Below are 9,528 nucleotides of genomic sequence, written 5' to 3'. Positions count from 1 at the left end.
TTTATGATACATGTATTACAAATAGATATTTAAAATATAAAATAGGATTTTCTCATTTGTATTTGATAGGCTTCATATTTTGTATCAAAATACCTGTGTTTTTGTACAGTAAAATACTGTAAAATACATTGTAAGGAGTCTACATGATGACATTATAAAAATGCAGCCTCTGATTGGTGCCTACTCAGTAGTTTGCCCAGACTTGTTGAGATCAGAACAGCCAATTGATCAATATGGAAGAAGGTGGTGAAGGTAAGAAACGTGCAGGCTGCCAGCTTTCAAATAGGTGTCCAATGATTGATCAATAAATATTTGATTGCCGAATATTGTACCTTAATTGAAGTAGCTGTTTAATAGGATCATGATTTTGCATAGCATTGCATGAATGACTGCCTCATACATATAATACAGTGGAACCCGGTTATGTCGATGTCCTAGGGGGTCGCCAAAAAGCATCGAGATAACCGATGATCGAGATAACCGAAAATTAAAATGGCTGCAATATATTAACGTGCTTGAAATTTCTTTATGTACATGATGTGCGTTAATAAATGAGAATGTGCATGCACGTGTTTTTGAAGGTTTTTTTTACACAACAGCGTTGCTGCGATTTGTTTGATGAAGGCATGCTATAAAAATACATACAGTACATGTTTATCTGTCAGGAATCCACCTGCCACGCCCCCTTCGGCCCCCTTCGGCCCCCTTCGGCGTAGCAGGTGCTTTCTCGGCCGCTTTCTCTGAAGCTCCCGGCTTCAATCGCCCACATATGGTGCTCGTTTATCATCATCACCAGCTCCTATTTAAACTTCCACACTCTCACCGTCCATTATTGTTGGTATATGTTGGTTCACGGCGGTCGTTGTTATCGCTCATGTGTATCGCTCAGGTGCCTTCCCACCGGCACTCTCTCAACGGGTGCACTTTTCTTCCCAAAGCGCATCGCGGATTCCCCCCGATCCTGCCGGTGTTCATTCTATGCTTTTGCTGCTCATCCCACGTTCCGCGCCACCAAGCGCGGCTTTCGCCTCCCGTTCATCGCATAACATTTAACAACAAAAGGCATATGTGCACTAACTAACAGCAGAGATTTACCAGTATACAATACAACACCTGTAGCATCTGTAAGGCTTGATTCTTCCGCCACTTTCGCGAGTTTTTCTGCGGCTGCACCGAGATAACCGACGTTAAATAGCAAATTTTCCCCCCCTTGTGCTCGAGATATCAGGGTTCGGCGACATAAAAGAATCGACATAACCGATAAAAAATGCTTAGACAAAGCGAGAATTTGGCGGTTCTACTTCAAAAACGTCGACTTAATAGGGTTGTGGAGATAACCGAGGTAGAGATAAGCGGGTTCCACTGTATATTATTATATTTATGATTAACAATTAAATTATTATTTAGTTAGAAACTAGTTGCTATGATTACTGGTGCCATCAGTTGTTTTCTTATGAATGACTTGTTTGTCATTATGACAATGTTGCTTATGCAAAGTAGCCCTTTGTTACCAAACACCAAGTAACTGAATTAGGATAACATTAAACATTAAACTAGTTTAAAACATTAAAATGTTGGTTATAAACCTTCATCTGAGAGATCACAGAGAAATATATGTGAATATTTGATATGTTAACTGGTTGCATATATTAGATTTATTGCATGAATTGGTCAAAGAAAAGCTGTTGCTATCAAACAATTTTTACTTAATTAACGGAGTCAGTGAAGAAAGCCAGCCACTTGGTTATCTGAGCAAAGTTTATGCTACCATCTAGGTGCCACAGAAGAGAAAATATAGACAGTGGAGGGAGCATAGCAATGCTGTAATGTGGATGCATTCAGGAAAGCATCTAAACTTGAGAGATTGTTCTGTGTAAATATTCCAGGAAACAACAGTTTTTAAAATACTCGAAACACCCAATCTGGCACACAGTCACAAAGGTTATATATTTTTTTCCATTTTGACATCTGGTGTAAAAATGACAAAGTGCTTGACCTGTATCTGTATGAATGTATGCACTGTACTTCTGCCACATAGTTGGCCAATGGTTAACATGCAGCTGTACAGGTGTCCATAATAATGTAAACAGTAACAGCATTTCTTTTAGAAATAAATGAGGAGCACTTTTTTCAAAAAAATACTACCAATGAAACATAAATGCATATTCTAGAGGGAAAGTAGATACAAATATTAATTACAAAAAGTCCAAGCTCTTTCTTAAAAAAGGGTGGCTTTTAAATAGACTTCATGCAAATGGTATTGGCATCTGAACTGAAAATAATATATAATACTATAATATATAATACATTATAATAATCAATAATAGATAATAATAATAATAATAATAATAATAATAATAATAATAATAATAATTACTAATAATAATTTTAGCATAGTATCCATGGGGCATAATACGGGGCATTTGTCCTACATAATACGCATATTTAATTATATACACATTCTAATTATATGACTAGAAACAAATAATTTGTTGCTTTAATTTTAGCCTTAGCCCAAAATCCTTTTACTCATTCACAAGACACACATAGAATTCTACCTGCCTCTCTGGTAAAAATGAAAAACTATACTATAGGTATATAATGAGTAAACATTAAAATGATTGTATGCTCTATCAGATAATGCATATCATATAGTCAGTAAATACATTTGTCTAAACATTTTAATTCAATTGGCTTTCAAATGTTTCTTTTGATAGTGATTTGAATTGAAGAACACAGAAACAATAAGAGCATACATTTTTATGTAGACTGATCTCAGTGGAGTTTAGTTTTTCACTTGCATGTTTTTAGATGTGAAGCACAGAGAGCAGTCATGTGGTAGTGATGGTCTTGATTGCAGGGAGTCTGGAAAAGCTCTGTGAAGCAGAAAGAAAGTCACTTTGGGGATCTGGCTCTTAACAGCATTGAAACCTGAATAATGCAAAGAGCAGGGCTTCAACCACATTCTTCGGAATAAAATAAACATATATGCTCACTTTAATGGGCAACAGGAAACAAGAGATAAGTGGAAGGAGATAAAACATTTGAGAAAGTAAAAAAAAAAAAAATTCAATCAAACTAGGGGTGGCCCTGAATAGTCAAAGATTAGATGCTTCAATAGAAGCAGCCTGATTCAACTACCAATCTTACAGTTGAATCTTTTTTGGTTGTATGGGGTTATGGGTGTATAACTACCGGTTTTCTCCCTAAAAGTTCATACACAGCCTATTATGATAATGCTATAAATAAAAATTTGAAAAGAAAGAAGCTTTTAATTAATATTTATATTATATAAATGTATATAAAGCCAACCATCCCTGTGACAGATTTAAGTTTCATTTTCCATTAATCGTGACCAACACAGATGCATCTTGGAGGCAGGGATTTAAATATTTAACAGTCTTTTTTTTTTTTTTAGAATTTTTATTGTTTTTTGGGGCATCAATGTTGTGTTGTACTTGCTCACAGACAATTTAGCCAATCTTACTTAATTTGCCAACATGTTAAATGCAAATCGTCTTTGTAATGTGGCCTTTCTGCAGTTATTTATTTGTTAATTTTTAGGTTTATTATTCCAAAATGTTTTTATACATTTTCTTCTATATCTTAGTGATTTTTAAAATTGATTTACAAATGTTTATCCAGATTGCCTTTCATTTCAACTTTAAAAACATAAGGCATTTTCCTTTTCGTTTACAAGGTGGCATCAAAAAGTTTTGCTCTGCTAACTGGTGGTATTCTGATCACGTAAGTTTACCACATCTGCGATTTCATCATGGAGAGCAAGTTAGAACAAAGAGCAAACGTTAAATTCTTCATGAAACTGGGCAAATCTGCCACAGAGACATTTGGCATGAAGTGTGTTTGGCATGAAGTGTGTTTGTCATGCTGCAATTAGTCGTTCGAGGTGTTTTGATTGGCACAAGTGCTTCAAGAGCGGAAGAACATCACTGAAAGACATTGCAAGTTCAGGAAGACCTTTAACGTGCTCAGCCCTCAAAAATGTTAAAACCAATTGGCAACTTCTGCATAATGATCATCGGAGAGCAATCCACATGAACTCACTTCCGCGCCACTTTACCCACCAAATTTGGCTCCTGCAGAGGATCCAGGTCAAAGGTCGCCATTTTAACACCATTGCGGAGATTAAATTTAAATAGCATAAGGTGTTTGACACATGTTCCAGAAGTGGCAGGAAGGCTGGGAGTATTGCTGTGCAAGGGAATTATTTTGAAGGTAAAAGTGTGTAAATAATAAAAAAAATTTATAGACTTTTTATATAGTCTTTACAAACTTAAAAATAAAACACACACACACATAACTTGACATATAATCAGTTGACTATTTGCAAGACAATTCTGAAAAAAAAATAATAATAATATGGTTAACAATCCCGCACACACATTTCAAGATATCATCCTCCAAACTGACAGAAATGTAGCTTAGCTTTGTGCTTGCATTTACTTGGTAAACCTTTTTATTGCACTTTCCAAAAACTCAGAAAAACAGGATAATAAAAATATTGATTAAGATTAAGGTGGTATAGTATATCTGCAGTAAAATGAGAGCCTTTTCCCCACAGGGTAAATTTCAGTAGCCATGTATTCCTATCATATACTCATTATTGTTGTTCTCAGGCCTGATGCAAATTGTCCTATGTTAGGTAACTTGGAGTGAAAGTGAAATTTTTGCTCACAGCTAAAGACTGTGCTGAATTTAGTGTTTACTCTTAGGCGGACCCTTTCATAACATTCTCTAATAGCATCTAATATTACACAAGGCTTGAGTCTGAATTTAAATGGAGAAAGCTCCGTGGAGGCTTATCACTTTACATATTTCACCAGGACCTGCACAAAACAAAATCCTTGCATGCACCTTCCTAATGGCTCATTAAGTCTCGCATTAATTCTTTCGAAGGTTACCTTATTTAATATTAATTGATGAAATGGCACTGTTTGGATGACCAGTGGATTTACCAGGATATTCAAAACATACTACACACCTGCAGAAACCCACCCATTAGCCATTTTAGTGTTTTATTGTGGTACAGGAGCATCTGGAGTGGCTGTCAGTTCTTAGACTGCTTCTTCGCTGAGGTTTCAGAGCACAGCTGCTGCTCATTATACATGTCAAGGAGCACTTTGTGCTAGGTTTGGTGGAAGATGACCATACAGTTATGTGCAAATATAATCAGAGTATAATCAAATTGTTTATCAGAGACTAGTTCTGCTCACTGATGACTAAAGAGAGTCATATTGCCATGGTATATATTCACCACAGAAAAAAATGAATTACATGCTATTTTGTCTCAATTATGCAATGCCAATGTAATATATAATACTAATCTTGCCATTTTATTTAATAAATGAGTTGAATTAGACTGTAAAATATGACTTTATCATCACATTTTGTCTATCATGACTAGTTTAATCTTTAGACTGTCTGGTTTGCCATTCCCAAGAGTCATTGGTAATTTTAGAATCCAGAGCTACAATTACTCAGCATGAGGTTGCCCTCACTATGTAAAATTCCTGTGATTAGGGTTCAGAAGTCACATCAGTAGTTTTCAAGCCCTTAAAATATCTCACTTCTATGCATCAGACATTTGCCTTTTCCTTGGCTTTCACCACATCCCTCTTTACCTGCTGCCACATCTCCTTGTACTCCTGCCTACTTTTCTCATCACTCTGTTAATCCCAATTCTGTTTTGCCAAACTCTTTCTCCTTATGCTCTCCTGCACTTCCTCATTCCACCACCACGTTTCTTTGTCTTTCTTTTTTTGTCCTCTACATCTGCCTCTTTCAAACCAACTAACTGTGCCGTCTTCACTCACCACATCCATAAACCTCCTCTCTTTTCTTTACTTCTCGAACACACTCTCCATTACTTTGCACTGTTGACCCCAGTTACCTAAGCTCCTCCACCATCACCACCTCTTCTCCCTGCAACCACTCTACTGCCCTCCCTCTCATTCACGACTTTCATTCCCCTTCTCTCCAGCATGTACCACCACCTCTCCAGGCTCTTCTTAACCTGCTCACTACTTTTAACACTAATAATAATATCATCCGCAAATATCATAGTCCATGGAGACTCCTGTCTGACCTCATCCGTCAACCTGTCCATCACCACTGCAAACAAGAAAGGGCTCAAAGCCAATCCTTGAACCAGTCTGTCATTCCTACTGCACACTTCACTGCTGTTACACTGTCCTCATACATGTCCTGCACCACCCTCACATACTTCTCTGACACACCTGACTTCCTCATACAATACCACAATTCCTCTCTCGGCACCCTGTCATAAGCTTTCTCTAAATCCACAAACACACACTACAACTTCTTCTGACCTTCTGTATACTTCTCCATCAACATTCTCAAAGCAAATACTGCGTCTGTGGTGCTCTTCCTCAGGCATGAAACATACTGTTGCTCACAGATGGTCAACTCTTCTCTCAGCCTGGCTTCCACTACTCTTTCCCATAATTTCATGGTGTGACTGATCAACTTTATTCCGCTGTAGTTACTGCAGGTCTGTACATATCCCTTATTTTTAAAGATCGGTATAAGCACACTCCTTCTCCATTCCTCAGGCATCCTCTCACCTTCCAAAACTTGTTTAACAGTCTTGTTAAAAACTCTACTGCCATCTCTCCTAAACATCTCCATGCTTCTATCTGGTCCAAACGACTTTCCACTCTTCATCCTCTTAATTGCTGCTCTTACTTCCTTCTTACTAATCCAATCCACTTCCTGCTTCACCATCTCTACACCATCCAACCTTCTCTCTTTCTCATTTTTCTCGTTCATCAGTTGCTCAAAATACTCCCTCCATCTTCTCAACACACTCTCCTTACTAGTCAACACATTTCCATTCTCATCCTTTATTGCTCTAACTTGCAGCACATACTTCCCAGTTCAGTCCCTCTGCCTGGCCAATCGGTAAAAATCCTTTTCTCCTACTTAGTGTCCAACTTCTCATCTCAGCTCCTCATATGCCTTTTCCTTGGCTTTTGCCACATCCCTAATTACCTGCTGCCGCATCTACTTGTACTCCTGCCTACTTTTGTCATCACTCTGTTGATCTCATTTTAGTTTTGCCAACCTCTTTCTTCTTATGCTCTCCTGCACTTCTTCATTACACCACTATGTCTCTTTGTCTTTCTTTCTATTTCCAGATGGCACACCAAGTACCTTTCTCCCCATTTCAAAGAGACACTTGCGAGTTATCTCTCTCTGGCGCTACATCGTCCATTAAGTTGCCGGTGTTGCCTACCAAGCCCCTTTGGACCTCCTTGGCTTTGGTGGGCAAAGCATACATGGTGGCGGGTCAGGCCGGTGGCTGTCTGCACACCATGGCAGTCTTGAATGCATACCAGGCTGACCTGCTTAAGTAACTGGATGAGGGAGTAGAGATGAGGAACGACGACATCTTGAAGTTGCATCATGCCACAGACCTGTCTCTTAGGGCCACCAAGGAGACTGTTAGGGCTATTGGCTGGTTTATGGCAGCCCTGGTGGCTGCCGAGAGGCACTTGTGGTTGACTCTCTCTGATCTCAGTGACAGAGACAGAGCCTTTCTCCTGAACGCCCCTGTTGTGCCAACTGGCCTGTTCGGCGACACTGTCAATGTTGTTGTCAACAGATTCCAAAAAGGCAGTCAGCGGCTTTCCAGCAAATCTTCCCTCGCCGCTCTCACAGGGTTTTTCGGCAGGTGCAACCCCAGCCAGGTAGGAGTTCTCATCGTGAGGTCCAGAGACAGAGCTCCAAGTCGAAGCCCAAGGAAGTGACAGACCTGAGGACTGTCATCCCTAATAAGAGGGCTTTGACAAAAAAGTCTTGATCATTCAGGACCTATAAGAAGCCCCTCTGGGGAGGTGTGGCGTATGCCTCAGTACACTGTGCCTGCCTCTCCTCAGTGCCCTCAGGAGATCGTTTGGTTAACCCTGCCACACTTGGTGTTTCAGGGCACCACGGTCTCCAGCGAGTGCCTCCCTCAGCTTCCGCCCGGGAATGTAGTGGTTATGGTGGGCCCGCTTCCCCCAGTAGGCCTCAAAACAGCTTCAGGGCACCTCTTTTGCTGCTCTAGGCATGCCAGAGGTCGGTCTAGAGAGACTGATTCCCTTAGTAGACTATCTGGCAGCCTGAAAACTCCTGCCAGGCTACAGGATTAAGTTTGTGTCTCTACCACCTCGGTTTAACAGAGTGTTTCCCACTCTGGTGGTTCTTGAGCAGGCTCTGGTCATGAAACAAGAAGTAAACACTCTCTTAAGAAAGGAGGTCATCGAGGTGGTCCCTTCCCCTAACAAAGAGTCCGGGTTCTACAGCCAGTACTTCATATTTCCCAAGAAACAAGTCGTGTCTCAAATCACGATATATCTGAGGGGCAAGTACTTTTATATACACTTCCTCTACATAGTAAGTACCTGAGGTTTGCTTTTGGGGGTGAAGCTTATCAATATTGGGTTTTCCGTTTGGCCTTGCACTCTCACCTCACACTTTCTCAAAGTGTGTGGATGCAGTTCTGGCTCCAGGGCATCCACAAACATCGAGTCGGCCATCAAGAAAGTGTGAGAAGGCCAGTCACTCACTGTAAAGCAGTTTAAAAGACTGCAGGCTCTGATGGTAGCTGCGTCCAACGCAATACCGCTTGGCCTCCCTCACATGAGTCCCCTGCAGCCCGCTCCGCATCATCATCACACAACGAGCCTTACAGGCTTTGGACATGTGGAAGAAACCTTGGTTCCTGTCACAGGGCCTTGTGTTGAGAGCTCCTTGTCGCATAATGTGTAACGTTAATAACGGATGCCTCCCTCACGGGCTGGGGGGCGATCATGAGTGCCCGCTCCGCCCAAGGTCTATGGAAAGGGCCCCATCTCTTGTGACACATCAACTGCCTGGAGATGCTGGTCATGCTTCTAGCACTGAAGCATTTCCATCCAGACCTAAGGGGCCATGGTCCGTACGACAACACATTTGTGGTCTCTCACATCAACCATCAGGGTGGTCTGCGCTCTCGCCTCCTTTACCATCTGACACGACAGATCCTCCTGTGTGCTCCTAAACCAGGGAGCAGACTCCCTTTTGAGGCAAGGGCCGAGGCCCGGGGAATGGAGGCTTCACCCAGAAGTGGTGGAGCAAATATGGAAGTTTTACAGAACACAAGTGGGGAACAGCTTTTAGCCTCTGGTCTCTCAGCCAAGGTTGTAAAGACTGTTCTCCAGTCCAGAGCTCCCTCCACGCGGAGGTAATTTACCGCAAAATGCCAGGTTGGTCCAGTGCTGGAACTCCTTTAAGAACAATTCGCTAAAGGGTTGTCTTCCACCACCCTACATGCATATTATGCTCCGCTTGCTGAGCGATCGCTGGGGAAAACCGTTAGTGACACGTTTCCTCCATGGTTCCTGGAGGTCTCCGGTACGACCTAGAGTGCCTTCGTGGGATCTGGCTGTGGTTCTGGAGGCCCTGCCTTCCTTTGAGCCCTTGCACGAGGTTTATTGCAGTCAAGACTGCTTTACTCTGAAGAGA

The sequence above is a fragment of the Silurus meridionalis genome, chromosome 13, assembly GCF_014805685.1.
Source record: "Silurus meridionalis isolate SWU-2019-XX chromosome 13, ASM1480568v1, whole genome shotgun sequence".
Classification (NCBI taxonomy): domain Eukaryota; kingdom Metazoa; phylum Chordata; class Actinopteri; order Siluriformes; family Siluridae; genus Silurus; species Silurus meridionalis.
Note: the sequence above shows the minus strand (reverse complement) of the source record.